The sequence below is a fragment of the Triticum aestivum genome, chromosome 6D (genome assembly GCF_018294505.1).
Source record: "Triticum aestivum cultivar Chinese Spring chromosome 6D, IWGSC CS RefSeq v2.1, whole genome shotgun sequence".
NCBI classification, from domain to species: domain Eukaryota; kingdom Viridiplantae; phylum Streptophyta; class Magnoliopsida; order Poales; family Poaceae; genus Triticum; species Triticum aestivum.
The window spans coordinates 441,799,351-441,815,644 of NC_057811.1; the positions used below are offsets into that span (position 1 = coordinate 441,799,351).

Genomic DNA, 16,294 nt, shown 5'->3' on the forward strand with positions numbered 1-16,294 from the left:
GCTCATCGAGCCAGCAGCTGGCCGAGCGCTCCAGTGGTACGACCAGTCGGGGCTTGATGCCGGAAAGGATGAGGCCGTTTGCTCGCTCGACCTGGCCGTTTGACTACGGGTGGGCAACGGACGCTAAGTCCAGTCGGATGCCCTGTGTCGCGTAGAAACGTGCCAGGGCTCCCTTGGCAAAATTTGTGCCGTTGTCGGTGATGATGTTGTGCGGCACACCATACCGAGTAGTGATGTCGGCAATGAATGTCACGGCAGTCGGCCCGTTCAGCTTCTTGATCGGCTTCGCTTCGATCCACTTGGTAAATTTGTCCACGGCGACAAGCAGATGTGTCAAGCCGCCGCGGGCTGTCTTGAATGGGCCCACCATGTCCAGCCCCCAGATGGCAAAGGGCCAGGTGAGGGGGATGGTCTTGAGTGTAGAAGCCGGCAGGTGTTGCTTGAAACTGAAGACTTGGCATCCTTTGCAGCATTTGACTATCTCTTTGGCATCTTCCAAAGCAGTCGGCCAGAAGAAACCCTGGCGGAAAGCTTAGGCCACAAGTGATCTTGAGGCTGCGTGGTGGCCGCATTCGCCTTGGTGGATATCCTTGAGGATTGCTACACCCTTCTCTGGCTCGACGCAGCGCTGGAAGACTCCAGTGACGCTGTGCTTGACAAGTTCTCTGTTTATTATAGCATATGCTCTAGCTCGGCGTTGCACTAGTCTTGCCAAGATCTCATCAGTCGGCAGCTCTCTGTTGACTAGGAAGTTGAGGATGGGCTGGGCCCATGATGGAGCTATGACTTCTTCTACTGTTAGTACGGCCACTGTGACTCGGGTGGGTGGGTTGGGTGGTGGAGAGTTGGAGTCGGCCACCGCTTCTTGTGTCGCTGCAGTCCCCGTGCCGACTGCTGCGGTCCCCGGGCCGGGTTCTGAAGTCCCCGAGCCGGGTGCGACTACAGCAGTCCCCGGGCCGCTTGTCGAAGTCCTCGAGCCGCCTACTGGGTTCCTCCAGTCGGGTCCGGCTGCATCAGGGGCGGGCGGTACGAAGATAGAGTCCGACTCTGGAGACGGCTTGATAGACGGTTTGAGGAGGCGCTGGAGAGAGACACCGGTTGGTATAGCCTGTCGGGTGGAGCCGATTCATGCCAGGGCATCTGCTTGGTCGTTGTCGGCCCGTGGTACGTGAAGGAACTCGCACCCTTCGAAGTACCCACCGATCTGCTGGACGAGGAATCGATAGCTCGCCATGTTTGCATCCTTGGCGTCCCAGTCGCCAGATGACTGCTGGACCACCAAGTCGGAGTCGCCATAACACAGGATCCGGCGTATGCCGAGCTCTTTGGCTAGCCGGAGCCCGTGTATGAGCGCCTCGTATTCAGCCACGTTGTTGGAGGCGGCAAAGTGGATTTGCAGCGTGTATCTGAGCTTGTCGCCTTTGGGAGAGGTGAGGACGATGTCAGCTCCCAATCCGGTGCGCATCTTGGACCCGTCGAAGTGCATCCGCCAATGAGTAGAGTCGGGAACCGGCGGTAGGTACTGGGTCTCGGCCCAGTCGACGAGGAAGTCGGCCAATGCTTGGGACTTGATGGCGGTGCGGGGCTGGTAGAAGATTGTGTAAGGTTCCAACGCAATGGCCCATTTAGCCACCCGGCCAGATGCATCCCGGCTGCCTATGATCTCGGTAAGCGGGGCAGTGCATACGACCGCGATGGGATGCTCTTGAAAGTAGGGCTTCAGCTTCTTGGCGGCGAAGTACACTCCATAGCACATCTTCTGGTAGTGTGGGTAGTTTTGCTTTGAGCTGGACAGTACTTCGCTTAGATAATACACCGGCCTCTGGACTAGCTGGGCTCGGCCTTCTTCTGGGTGCTGAACTACGATGACTGTACTGACCACTCGGCTAGTTGCGGCAATGTAGAGGAGCATGGGCTCCTTCTCAGTCGGCGCCGCCAGGACAGGTGGAGTGGTCAGCATCTTCTTCAACTCATGGAAGGCTTGGTCTGCTTGGTCATTCCACTCGAAATGAGTGGATTTCTTCATGAGTCGGTACAAGGGGAGAGCCTTCTCTCCTAGCCGGCTGATAAAGCGATTTAGGGAGGCCAGACACCCAGTGAACTTCTGCACGTCTCGCAACTTGGTGGGAATCTCCATTCTTTCAATGGCTTTGATCTTCGCCGGGTTGCACTCAATGCCACGTTCGGTGACCAGAAAGCCTAGAAGCTGGCCCGCTGGTACTCCGAACACGCATTTCTCGGGGTTAAGCTTGATCTGGAATCGGCGCAAGTTGGCAAATGTTTCTTTGAGGTCTTCCAGCAGGGTGCCACGCTTCTCTGTCTTCACCATGATATCGTTTACGTAGACGTGGGCATTTCTGCCGAGTTGCTTGAGGAGGCATTTCTGCATGCAACGCTGAAAAGTGGCACCGGCATTCCTCAAGCCGAATGTCATAGTCAGGTAATAGAAAGCTCCGAATGGTGTGATGAAGGCGGTCTTCAGGCGGTCTGCTGGGTCTAACTTAATCTGGTGGTATCCTGAGTACGCATCCAAGAAACTCAACAGCTCACATCTGGCTGTGGAGTCTATCACTTGGTCAATCCATGGAAGAGCAAACGGATCTTTGGGGCAGGCCTTGTTGAGGCTGGTGTAGTCTATACACATACGCCATTTGTTGTTCTTCTTCAACACCAAGACTGGGTTGGCAAGCCACTCTGGGAAAAAACACTTCCATAATAAAGCCGGCGGCAAGGAGCCGGGCTATCTCTTCTCCTACGGTTCTTCTTTTCTCTTCTGACAGTCGGTGGAGAGGCTGCTTGACCGGCTTCGCGTCCGCTCGGACGTGTAACTTGTGCTCGGCGAAATCCTTCGGAACACCCGGCATGTCCTTTGGGGACCATGCAAAGATGTCTCGATTCTCACGGAGGAAGTCGACGAGCTCGCCTTCCTATTTGCTGTCCAGGTTTGCACCAATGACTGCAAACCTCTCCGGGTTCTCTGGGTCCAGAGGTAACTTCTTCGTCTCCTTGGCCGGCTGGAAGGAGCCTTGCGCATCATATTCCTTGGGGTTGGGGGACAAGGCCGGCTGCTTGCCGACCATGGCCACAACTCGCTCCAGCATCTTCTTCTCTTCTGCCACTACGAGGGACTCTGCCAGCCGGCTGCTGGCTGCAGCGCACTCGATGGACTTCTTGTAGTCGCCGGCTACAGTGATGATCCCCTTCGAGCTCGGCATCTTCATCTTCAGGTAGGCTTAGTGGGGCACAGCCATGAACTTGGCCAGAGCAGGTCGGCCAAGCAAGGCGTGGTAAGGGTTTTCCAGATCCACTACCTCGAACCAGATTGCTTCTCGGCGAAAGTGATCCTTGTCTCCGAAGAGAACATCCATCTTGATCTTGCCGATCGGGGAACAGGACAGGCCGGGTACGATGCCATGGAACACGGTCCGGCTTGGCATGAGCTGCCTCGCCTTGAGGTTCAACTTCTCCAAGGTATCGCGGTACAGTATGTTGATACTGCTTCTGCCATCAATCAGAATGCGGGAGAATCGGGCAGCCCGCCTCTCCGTTGCGAGGGTGACATCCAGCACCAATGCGTAGGAGCCAGGGGACGACATCACCTCTGGGTGGTCGGCCCGGCTCCAGTTGATAGGCCTTTCGGACCAATGCATGAACTCGGGGTTGCTGGAGGCGACTGCGTTGACCTCTTGGTGCTGTCGGCGCCGGCTGCGCTTGTCTTTGACCTGGCTTGTGAAGACGACGTAGGCGGCGTGTTCATCAGGGAACTCATCTTGGATGGCTCCGACTGCTGGTCGAGCAGCCGACTGCTGGGGGGCTGGAGGCGGCGGGCCGGGAGGCGGAGGTGGCACCAGCCCCTCGCCCTTGGAGATCCGGGTGAGCCAGTGGCACTTTCGGGTCGTGTGGTTGGACGGCTTCGCGCCGCTATGGAACTTGCAGGGGGCATCGAGAGTCTGCTCGTAGGAGAAGGCTGGCTGCCAAGCCGGCCTGCCGCCCTTCTTCTTGGGAGCGGGCTGCTTTTCAGGCTGCTCATCTTCGACCGTGGCCACCTGCCCGCTGGTGGAAGGCGGCATAGGGGCCTTGCGCTTGTGGTTGTTCTGGTAGGGGCGCCGATTGGGGTCGCCAGCCGGCGTCTTAGGAGCCAGAGCGAGCACCTTTCCAGTGGCGTCGACTCGGAGCTCGGTCTTCATCGAGGAGTCGGCCGTGGCGTACTTGTCTGCAATGACCAGCAGCTCGTCGAGGGTAGCCGGCTCGTCGCATAGGAGTCGGTGCTTGAGGAGGGTGCCCTCTCGGCACCCGGCGGTGAAGTATTCGATGGCTTGAACCTCGTGCACCCCCTCGCAGGAGTTGCGGAGCTCGGCCCACCGCGTGAGGTAGTCGCGGGTCAACTCGCTGGGCCCTTGGACGCATAAGGAGAGCTGGCGGGGCTTGGGAGGCCGCTTGTACGTGCTGGTGAAGTTGCGGACGAAGACTTCCGTGAAGTCCAGCCAGCTGTTGATGCTGAAGGGCTTGAGGCTGTTGAGCCAGGTGCGCGCCGTGCCTTGCAGCATGAGAGGGACGTACTTCACGGCTACGCGCTTGTTGCCGTTCGCTATGCTGACAGCGGTAGAGTAGTCGATGAGCCAATCTTCCGGCTTCACAGAGCCGTTTTACTTGGGCGTGTCTCTAGGGAGCGAGAACCCCTTGGGAAAGGGCTCGTCGCGGATGCGGGGGCCAAAGCATGGCGGGCCGACATCATCTTCTTCTTCTAGCGCCAGGGATCGAGTTAGGCGGTCGATCCGGTGGCGGGCGTCGTTCTCGCCGACTCCTTCACGGTGGCCCAATTGGCCACCGAGAGTCGGATGTGTGACAGGCGGCGGGGTGGGATGTCTCTCCCCACGAGGCGGGGGAGGAGGCAGATTGCCTTGGCGCTCCACCGCCCGAGGGCGGCCTTCCACGTCGCGCTCGATGGTGATTCGAGTCCGGCTGCGGCTAGCAGCCGGCTCCTTGTCTTTCCTTGCGCGGGCGCCGCTCGCGGTCGGCGACCGGGATGTCGCGGCGTGCTCTCGGCATGGGGGAGGACTCTTAGCGCGGGCGCCGGCTTCATGCCGTTCTGCGGCCGCGTCGATCAGCTGCTGGATGCGCCTTGTCATGTAGGGGAGCTCATCGGCCCCCAGCCCATTCAGCTCTTCTGCGGCCGCCTGAGCGGCTCGCAGATTCTCGAGTGGTGTGGCGTAGACGGGGCGGTCTGCCCCCAGCATGCTGGCGATGGCCGCGCCGCGCTTCTTGACGACACCGGCTCGGCTCGGCCCGCCATGCGGCGGCGTACCAAAGGCGGCGCGGTCGACTTCGTGGTGGTGAGCCTCAGTGAGGCGTCTCATGGAGGCTATCTTCTGGCCCTCCGCGATGAGGGCAAGGCGGCGTGCCTCCAGGGTCTCGGCGTCGGCGTCAGCCGGGATGGGGACGGATAAGTCGTGCATCGCCGCTTGTAGGGCGTCGTGGGCATTCTCGCCCGAGTCAGCGACGTGGCCGATGACCAGCACCTCAGTGACAACGCTGCTGCCGCTGTCAGCTCGAGGGAGAGGGTCGTCGAAGACTACCACATCGGAGGGGTAGGCATCGAGCGATGCGTGTCGGAGTCGACAAGCATCGGGTCGGTGGAGCCGACCGACTCCAAGTCCACAGCAAGCTCGCTGGAGACATGAAGCTGATCGAGGAGGCTGACGAGGCGGCTCTCGGGGCAGTCCGTGCCCGCGTCGGACGCGGGCTCGTCGGAGATGCGAGTCTCGCCAAGAAGATCGGCGAGGCAGCTTGCTACGCAGGCGTCGTCGACGCCTAGCAGCGCGTCGGGGCAAGCGCCATCGGGCGCAGCAGGCTGGCTGCGTTCGCGCGGGAGGAAAAGGGTTCCCGTCCAGAACAGGTCTCCGGACGACGGTGCACCTGGCCCCACGGTGGGCGCCAAATGTCGGGTGGTAGGTGCGACATATGCCAACGGATGGCTTATCATAGTGGAAGCCAGTAAAACGTCGCCGGTGCCTGGAAACGCGATGAGGCGAAGACATGCACGCCGGCGAATCTTACCCAGGTTCGGGGCTCTTCGTGGAGATACCACCCCTAGTCCTGCTCTGCGGGGTCTCCGCATGATCACTAGACCGATACAAGTAGCTACAAGCGCTCCTTGAGCTGTTTGGCTAGAGGAAGAAGAAGGGCAAGGCTAGCTCTCCTTTTTCCCTCTATGTGGTGTGTGGTATTCTCTTAGATCAACCCTTTGCATGGGTGTCCGGGGGTTTATATAGGCCTACCCCCAGGGGTACAATGGTAATCCAGCTGGGCGCGGGTCCCAGCTGTCAGCGTCTATGCACGCCGGCTTCTCCGCCGGTCATTGGGGCCCGCCAACTGGTGGGTCCCGCCGGCTGCCGGCCTCTTGGCCAACAGGCCGGCCCCACCGCTTGGGGGCTTTGTTGGCGGCTGGTTACTGTTGCCTCGCCTCTGATGACGAGAGCTTTGTTGAGGTAAGCGTGGCTACAGTGCCGCCGCCTTGCGGGCTCTCACTGTAGCCTTACCTCGTCTTGTCTCCTTAATGAGGCACATGTTTCGAGGGAGGGAGGTAGCCGACTGTTAGGAGCCGGCCACACCCCTGGCCGACTAGAGGAGGCCAGGCCGCCTTCGGATGTCTCTCTGGCAAAAGGGGGCTGCCGCCTACGGGCCGTACTGGCGCCTATCGTGGGTAACATCGAGGTCAACACGGCTACAGTGCCACACCGGACGGGGGATGGCTGGCCCGTACGGCGCCCTGTAGCCATGCCTGTTCCGGGATTCAGGGGCAGTGGGCTGTACTGCGGCCACGCCCCATCCTATCGCCGTTATGTGGGTACAGTCTTTAATGGGTGCAGTCTTGGCCGGCTTCTGGGAGCCGGCTTTCTTCATGGCCGGCTTCTGGGAGTCGGCTTTCTTCATGGCCGGCTTCTGGGAGTCGGCTTTCCTCATGGCCGGCTTCTGGAAGTCGGCCCTGGGGATAGCCGGCCGGGGGAAGGCGGCCATATGCTTTGTATGCTTGACGGCTTGAATGGCCCGATAATTTTTCAAAGAGCCAGGGGGAGTAGGTTAGGCTACCCGTGGCTATTTACTCCGACAATCTATATATGTTATCCATGTATATCTACCAAGTTACCTATATTGCTTAACCATTATGTTATCTATGTTAATGAACCATCATCCATGTATCTATCTATGTTATTACTACTACAGAGACCGGCTAACCGAGGCTTGATCCGTGCTCATCGAGTTTCTAGAAAAATATGTCATGCTCAACAGCTCACTCCGTTGGTATATAAATAAAATGGCGACGCAGCAAAGAAGCCTCCCAGCTGCCTACCACACACACTAGCTGCGAGCAGTACCATCGCTAGCCAAAACGTGAACCGCTCCAGTCAACTTCCTCGTCGCCACCTCACGGCCGCACCTCTCCCATGGCATCCTCCAAACCGCCGCACGTCGTGGAGGACGTGCCCCCGTTCCTGCAGCTCCTCAGCGACGGCACGGTGATCCGCTTCACTGACGGCTACCCGCTCCCGGCCCATCCCGTCACCGCCGCCCGGCCAGCCCGTCGTCGACTGGAAGGACGTCCTGTACGACGCCAGCCACGGCCTCATGCTCCGCATCTACGGGATGGCGGCGGCCTCCTCCTCCGGGAACAAGCTCCCGGTGATCGTCTACTTCCACGGCGGCGGGTACGGCATTGGCAGCTTCGACATGCCCAACTTCCACGCGTGCTGCGTCCACCTCGCCGGCGAGCTCCCGGATGTGGTGCTCTCTGCAGACTACCGCCTCGCCCCCGAGCACCATTTCCCCGCGGGCCTCGACGACGCAGCGAACGTCTTGCACCCAGGCGGCAGCGGCAGAGGACAGTGCCGACCCCTGGCTCTCGGAGACGGCGAACTTCGGCCGGGTGTTCGTCGCCGGGGACTCAGCCGGCGGAGGCGTCGTTCACCACACGGCCGTCCGCCTCGTGTCAGGCCGGCTTGGCCCCCTCGACCCCGTTTGCATCGCCGGGTGCGCGATGCTCTGCCCGCTGTTCGGAGGGGAGGAGAGGACGGCGTCGGAGGCAGAGTTCCCGCCGGGCCCGTTCCTGTCGCTGCCGGTGGTCGACCAGGCGTGGCGCCTGGTGCTGCCGCCTGGGTCCACGAGGGACCACCCGCTGGCCAACCTGTTCGGCGCGGACAGCCCGGCGCTCGACGGTGTCGCGCTGCCGCCGATGCTCTTGGTGGCCGCCGCGCACGACCTGCTGCGCGACCGCGCCGCGGACTATGCTGCAAGGCTCAAGGCCATGGGGAAGCCGGTGGAACTCGTGGAGTTCGAGGGACAGCACCACGGGTTCTTCGCCGTCGAGCCGTACGGTGACGCCGGCAGCGAGGTGGTCCGGGTCGTCAAACGGTTTGTCTACGGCAACGGCGGCGCCTCCAACTAAATTGGAGATCGAGCAAAGCTGTTCAGTTTGTATCGCTGCCTTGTGAAGGACCTAACATTTTGTTTCGGACACTCGTATGTCTTACTCCTCAAAATACAAAGATGCCATAAACTTAGACATATTTTTTTTTCTCTTCTCAACATATGCATTTGATTTGAATTTATTGCCAATTTATTAAGGATTTTGCTACGAATCAAATGTCAGATGTTTTTTTAGCGTGAAAAATCATACATCCAAGATGACAAGTTAAGTTCCCGCGAGCAGTTTTCTTTAACAAACATGGCAAATCTGTTTTTTTTCCAGGATATGTCGTTCTTGCAAAAGAAAATTACTATCCTCACAAGAACATAATTTGACATATCGTTAGATTTGTCGTGCCTACAAATATGATGTCAGATTTTAATCATTTTCATTAAAATACATACTCCTAAATGACTATCTAAACACCACCAGTCATTGTAAGGGTGTTTGCCTTTTCACTAAAATGCAGCTGGTCACTATTCTAGATGAAACAATTTTCTTAGGATGCGTTTGCTAGGCTGCATTAGGTCCAGCCAGGAACGGGCGGGCAGTTTTCGGCCCATTTGGTTGTCCGGGCTGCATCTAAAACCTGGCCCGCACGAACCTCAAAGCAGGTTTGGGCCTGGCTCTGGAGGAACGGAGGAATCAGCTGTTTTTTGCGAGCTAGGCTCGCTCGAGCCACGCGTGGCGAGCGCCTGGACGCGTGGGGAAGCGCGGGAGACGAAGGGACGTCTCATAACTCCCCTCGCTCCTTCCCGTCACCACATGCGACAGTTCACACACACTCCCCCCTGCCTCACCGCTCGTTCAGTTTCTCCGATGGCAGAGCCACCGTCTCGCCGCGCCCCACCCACTCCGGTCATCGCCGGTAGCAATCGATCCAGGAGAGGTGGATTGCTGACCTCTCCACCTCCGGACAGGATCTCGCGGTGGCAATCCATGTGCCATCTCCGTTCTGCACAATTCCGCCGCCACGGGCCAATGCAGCAACGCTGTCGCTCGCTCCGGCTCCGCCACCGGAGCCGGAGCTCCTCTTCTTGGGCTCAACGACGGCGGGTATTCAATACCCGCCGGCTCCGTCATTTGCCGGCCCCTCTTATGGGGGTATTTTTACCCCCATTCGAGGGTTTTCTCCCATGCGTCCGGTGCAAGGGGAGGGGAGCTCGAGGACGTCGGGCTCCTTATGTTGGGGAACGTAGTAATTTCAAAAAATTTCCTACGCACACACAGGATCATGGTGATGCATAGCAACGAGAGGGGAGAGAGTTGTCCACTTACCCTCGTAGACCGAAAGCGGAAGCGTTAGCACAACGCAGTTGATGTAGTCGTACGTCTTCACGATCCGACCGATCAAGTACCGAACGCACGGCACCTCCGAGTTCAGCACATGTTCAGCTCGATGACGTTCCTCGAACTCCGATCCAGCCGAGCTTTGAGGGAGAGTTCCGTCAGCATGACGGCGTGGTGACGATGATGATGTTCTACCGACGCAGGGCTTCGCCTAAGCACCGCTACGAAATTATCGAGGTGGATTATGGTGGAGGGGGCACCGCACACGGCTAAGAGATCAATTGTTGTGTCTAGAGGTGCCCCCCTGCCCCCGTATATAAAGGAGCAAGGGGGGAGAGGCGGCCGGCCAGGAGGAGGCACGCCAGGGAGGAGTCCTACTCCCACCAGGAGTAGGACTCCCTCCTTTCCTAGTTGGAGTAGGAGAAGGGGGGAGGAGGAGGGAGAGAGGAAGGAAAGGGGGGCGCCGCCCCCCCCCCCTCCTTGTCCAATTCGGACTAGAGAGGGAGGGGGCGCGCGGCCTGCCCTGGCCGCCCCTCCTCTTCTCCACTAAGGCCCATCTTGGCCCATTAAACCCCCGGGGGGGTTCCGGTAACCCCCGGTACTCCGGTAAAATCCCGATTTCACCCGGAACACTTTCGATATCCAAATATAGGCTTCCAATATATCAATCTTTATGTCTCGGCCATTTCGAGACTCCTCATCATGTCCGTGATCACATCCGGGACTCCGAACTATCTTCGGTACATCAAAACACATAAACTCATAATATAACCGTCATCGAACTTTAAGCGTGCGGACCCTACGGGTTCGAGAACTATGTAGACATGACCGAGACACGTCTCCGGTCAATAACCAATAGCGGAACCTGGATGCTCATATTGGCTCCTACATATTCTACGAAGATCTTTATCGGTCAAACCGCATAACAACATACATTGTTCCCTTTGTCATCGGTATGTTACTTGTCCGAGATTCTATCGTCGGTATCTTAATACTGTTGGGGATATTACTACTAGGTGTAAACCGGTCAAGGAAGCCGGGTTATCCCCATAATGGATTTTTTATACTTAAAAGCCCATGAAGACAAGGAATAAAGCGGTTTACTACGGAGACTCAAAGGCCCGAGGCCCAAAGGTAGATTAAGGCCTGTAGTTATAAACCGCCATATAGTACATAACTTGTAGTGTAAGATATGATAAAGTAGAGACCGAGCCGGTATGTGTATAAACCGGCATCGGGACTCTGTAAGCCGGCGGGCGTCGACCTGTGTATATAAAGGCACGACCCGGTGGCGGTTCAAGGACGAGAGACAACAACTCAAGACTCAGGAAAAGCGTATTCGCTCCCTGGTCATCGAAACCCCAGCAATTCCATCACAACTAGACGTAGGCTTTTACCTTCATCGTAAGGGGCCGAACTAGTATAAAACTCTCATGTCCCTTGTCCGGTTTAACCCCTTTAAGCTAACCCGTTGCGATGGCTCAACGACTAAGTCCTTTCGCCAGGACATCTGCCGTGACAATTCCACGACAGTTGGCGCCCACCGTGGGGCAATCGCGCGATGGTTTCGAGTTCTTGAAGGGCAATTTCGAAGGGCTCAAGGGATACGCCGTGGGCCGGATGACCAAGAGTCGTCGCGGCAAGCTCTACATCGACGACGCAGGCTGGGGCCCCGAGGCCGGCTCAATCGAGTATGGGTACGGGTCCCCTTTGGAGGAATTCACATCTTCATCGGCAAGATCGGCGAACCGGGCCCTGAGCCGGACATCTGCACCGACCTCATCGAGACGGCTCAGCGTGCAAGCCCTGCCCGGGTTCAGCCCGCCGTGAAGCGTGCGTTCGTAGGATTCATCAATGGTGCGGAACTTGAACCGGCGTCCGATGGCGAGACCGTCGTCCACTCAGATGACGAGTCGTCCACTGGGGAGATCGAGTCACTGTACCAACTGCAAGATGGCCAATTTGGGGGCTATTCCGATGGCAACAGTATTCCGGACCCCTTTGAACCGGCAAACCGGGTTGCGGTCTTCATGGCTGGAACTCAGCCCACGTTGCAATCTTCAACCGCGGCAGCAATAATTTCCGGATCGGCAGCTGGGGCGGGAGGCCCTGCGCGCCGGCCGGCTTAAATCTTGTCCGATTTACTGGACGCCTGGACGACCTTACTAACCACACAAGTTACCGCCGACACGCAAGATCAGCATAATGCGGAGGTGGCTAAGCTGCAGGATCAGATAACTCAAGCTAAGGAGGACTTAGCGGCTGAAGAAACCAGGATGGCTGAGGAGCGGGCCGCTTTAGAGGCACAAGCACAGCGGATTCAGGCGGAAAATTATCGACTCCTGTTGGATCAGAACGCTTCAAACGATGTGTTAAGGAGAAGGCATCGGTCATGACTACCACCGGTTTATGAGGCAATGAATCTCTTTGGAATGCCAGGAGCAGGAACCAGTAATCCGGCAGCGGTGAACCGGATTGAGGCGCCGAGGACCGGAGCACCGGATCAGCCGCGGATGACGGATCCCCCTCGACGGACCCATAACCCGCTGCAGATTGTACCGGCACCGCCGGGTCACTTCTCCACCCCTTTGGATAATATGATCGTTGCCGCATCACGATTAGCCGCTATCCCAATGGAGGGTGAATCCCCAGCGGCGGTTGAGACGCGGCGTGCTAGGGATCTTCTTCAGACGGCTATGATGCAGCAGCACGCTTATTCATACAGCCGAGACAGAATTCATTCAACCCCACGCCCGAGCCGGAGTTATAGCAGGCACATTGATGAACTGGCTGTGTCAAGCAGTGCGCGAAACCGAGACGCTCCTCGAGGGCCTAATCCGGCGCGTGGTGAGGCACATGCTCACGATGTGGTGAACAACGGAGCACGTCGTGAAGCCGAGTTAGCTGCGCAGGACCGTCAGCTCACTCCGGTTCGTCCGGTGGCTTCCGTAGAGCAAGGCCTTACTTTCAGCTCTTGGGGGGTGCCCTGCCTCGTCCCGGCTTTGCGCAATGTACGGCTGCCCAAGGAAGGGCCCCCGTAAGGTGCCTAATTACACCGCTGATTTGCCTCCCGAGTCATGGATTGAGAGTTATGAGATGGCTATGGAGATGTTAGATGTGGATGAAGCGGCCTGCGCGAAATATTTCGCTATGATGATGGATGGAACAGCTCGCACGTGGTTGAAAGGCTTACCACTTAATTCCATTGGGACATGGGCTGAGTTGAAAGCCCGGTTTAAAGCAAACTTCAAAGACACGTGCAAGCAACCTATGTCAATTGTGGACTTAGCCGCCTGCGTCCAGGGAGAAGGCGAGTCAACAACCCATTGGGTGCGCCGGGTTTCAGGGATCTTACATTCTTCGGATCGCATCAAAGCCGACTCGGCGATTATAACATTGGAGGGGAATTGTCGGTTTCAGCCTTTAAAGTTGAAGTGGGATGGCTCAAGCGTCACTGCAATGACATGGGAACACTTATGGCTGCTCTGGTTAAGTATGCTGATTCTGATAGTACCAAGGACCCCGAGTCTGACGATGACAAACCGGGGAAGGGAAAGAAGAGCGGCAACGCCAAGGGGCAGCAGCATAACCCGACGGGCCACAATAATAATGTTAAGCGGAAAGCAGATCATAATTCAGATTTTGTGGCTAACACCAATACACAGGGTAATGGTCAGCGTCGTAAAGAAAGCTGCCCCCAAGAAGGGCAGAGCCCAGTCCTAATCCGGAGTGCCTGAGTTACCTGTTGAACCAGCCCTGCCCGAAGCATCCTGGAACGCAGGACAAACCGGCCACGCACCTCTGGAAAGATTGTTATATCATGCGAGAATTCAAAAATTCAGACCTCTTCCGGAATGATCATGGACCATCCGGCGGTTCAGGACCCGGGTCCTATGGGCCGGGTTCAGGATTCCAAGGCAATCAGGGTGGACATGGCAATCAAGGCAATCAGAGTAATCAGGGTGGTTATAACCAACAAGGACCGTAGCAGCAACAGTCAGGGTACCAAAGTCACCCAAAGCAGTTGAATGGTGGACAGTACCACGTTTTCACCACCAGCTTATGCAAACGCGAACAGAATCTTCATAAACGAGCGGTGAACTCGGTTGAACCGGCAGTGCCTCGTTATTTGCGATGGTCTGAGCAGCCTATTGTCTGGAGCCGAGAAGATCACCCGCCCCGGGTTGACAATCCGGATCATTTGGCGTTGGTGGTGGCGCCTCAGGTTGGAGGTTATAAGTTCACTAAGGTGCTCATGGACGGAGGCAGCAGTATCAACATCTTATATTATGACGCCTTCCGTCGTATGGGGTTGACAGATAAGAATCTTAAACCGTTGAACACTGTTTTCCATGGTGTGGTGCCTGGCAAATCAGCCTATCCGGTTGGTAAAATAGCTCTGGAAGTCGCTTTTGGAGATGAGTAGGACTCAAGATCAGAGACATTGACTTTCGAAGTGGTGAAAATCCAAAGCCCGTATCATGCCCTGTTTGGACGGCCGGCTTATGCTAAGTTCATGGCATGACCCTGTTATGTTTATCTGCAGCTCAAGATGCCGGGTCATAAAGGAACTATCACAATACATGGAAGCCGCAAGATCGCTTTGGAGTGTGAGGAAGGTGATGCGGCCTATGCTGAGTCGGTTTGTGCAACAAAGGAGTTGAAGTTCTATAAGGACAATGTTGATCCAGCGGACATGACTTCTTTGAAGAAACCAACCATGGAGCATGATCCGGCCTTGAAGTTTAAATCGGCTGATGAGACTAAGATGGTTGATTTTGTGCCCAGTGATTCATCCAAACAGTTCATCATCAGTGCAAATCTGGATCCGAAATAGGAAAGCGCGCTCATCGAGTTCATCCGTGAGAATCGGGATATCTTTGCATGGAAGCCTTCTGACATGCCAGGTGTACCGAGGGAACTCGCTGAGCACACTCTTAATACTGATCCCAAGTTTAAACCGGTCCGACAATTCCTTTGCTGGTTCAATGAAGGGAGGCGCAAGGCTATTGGTGAGGAGGTAGCCCGGCTCTTGGCGGCAGGGTTCATTGTTGAAGTTTTTCATCCGGAGTGGTTGGCTAATCCGGTGCTGGTGCTTAAGAAGAATGGCACCTGGCGTATGTGTGTGGATTACACAGATTTGAACAAAGCGTGTCCGACGGATCCTTTTGCCCTCCCCCGTATCGATCAAATCATTGATGCTACGGCGGGTTGTGAGCGTTTGAGTTTTCTGGATGCTTATTCAGGTTATCATCAGATTAAGATGGCAGTCAAGGACCAGGAGAAGGCAGCTTTTATAACTCCCTTCGGAGCCTTCTGCTATGTGTCTATGCCCTTTGGGCTCAAGAGTGCCCAGGCAACGTATCAGCGTTGTGTTCAGAATTGTCTTCATAACCAGATTGGGCGCAACGTTCATGCTTATGTGGATGATATTGTGGTGAAGTCCAGGAAGGAGGAAACATTAATAGATGATTTAAAGGAGGCCTTTGATAACCTCCGGGTTTATAAGATGATGCTCAACCCGGCCAAGTGTGTTTTTGGTGTGCCAGCAGGCAAGCTTTTGGGTTTTCTGGTATCTAACAGGGGCATTGAAGCTAATCCGGAGAAGATCAAGGCTATTACTTCACTGACTAAACCGAAGTGCATCAACGATGTTCAGCGACTGGCAGGCCAGATTGCAGCATTGAGCCGGTTTATAAGTCGTCTCGGGGAGAAGGCCATCCCTTTATATCAAATGCTGAAGAAAACGGACAACTTTGTCTGGAGTGATGCGGCTGATGAAGTGTTTGAGGCTCTGAAGCGGCAGCTTGCCGAACCACCTGTTCTTGCTGCTCCCATGGACAAGGAACCATTGCTATTATATGTGGCTGCTAATGCTCGAGCTGTCAGCGTGGCTATTGTGGTGGAGCAAGGAGGCAGGAAAGGAGTATCCGGTTCAACGGCCGGTTTATTATATCAGTGAGGTGCTCATTGAGTCAAAACAGAGATATCCACACTGGCAGAAGCTTGTATATGGGGTTTTTATGGCGAGCCGGAAGCTGAAGCAATACTTTCAGGGCCATCCCATTATTGTGGTCAGTTCTGCTCCTTTGGGAGATATCATCCAGAACAGAGAAGCGACTGGCCGGGTTGCTAAGTGGGCTATTGAGCTTGGGCCTCACGGATTAAAATATATGCCTCGCACGGCCGTCATGTCTCAAGCACTCGTGGATTTCATCAATGACTGGACAGAGTTGCAGGTGCCGGAGGATAGACCGGATAACACATACTGGATGATTCATTTCGACGGATCCAGGCAATTGGAGGGCTCGGGGGCTGGAGTGGTTCTTACTTCCCCTCGAGGTGACAAATTTGTTATGTTCTCCGCTTGATGTTTCCTTGTACTAATAATGCAGCTGAGTACGAGGCCCTGCTCCATGGTCTTCGGATGGCTAAGAAGATGAATTTGAGCCGGGTTAAATGTCTTGGTGACTCGGACCTAGTGGCTCAACAAGTTTCTGGTACTTGGGATTCCAAGGACCCCCTCATGGCAGTGTATCG

The 16,294-nt window shown here is 56.2% G+C and overlaps 1 pseudogene; it reads left to right on the forward strand.

Annotated features, from left to right (window-relative positions):
* The first annotated feature begins 7,430 nt into the window (after positions 1–7,430).
* LOC123141886 (probable carboxylesterase 15) lies at positions 7,431–8,443 on the forward strand (annotated as a pseudogene).
* The last annotated feature ends 7,851 nt before the right edge of the window (positions 8,444–16,294 follow it).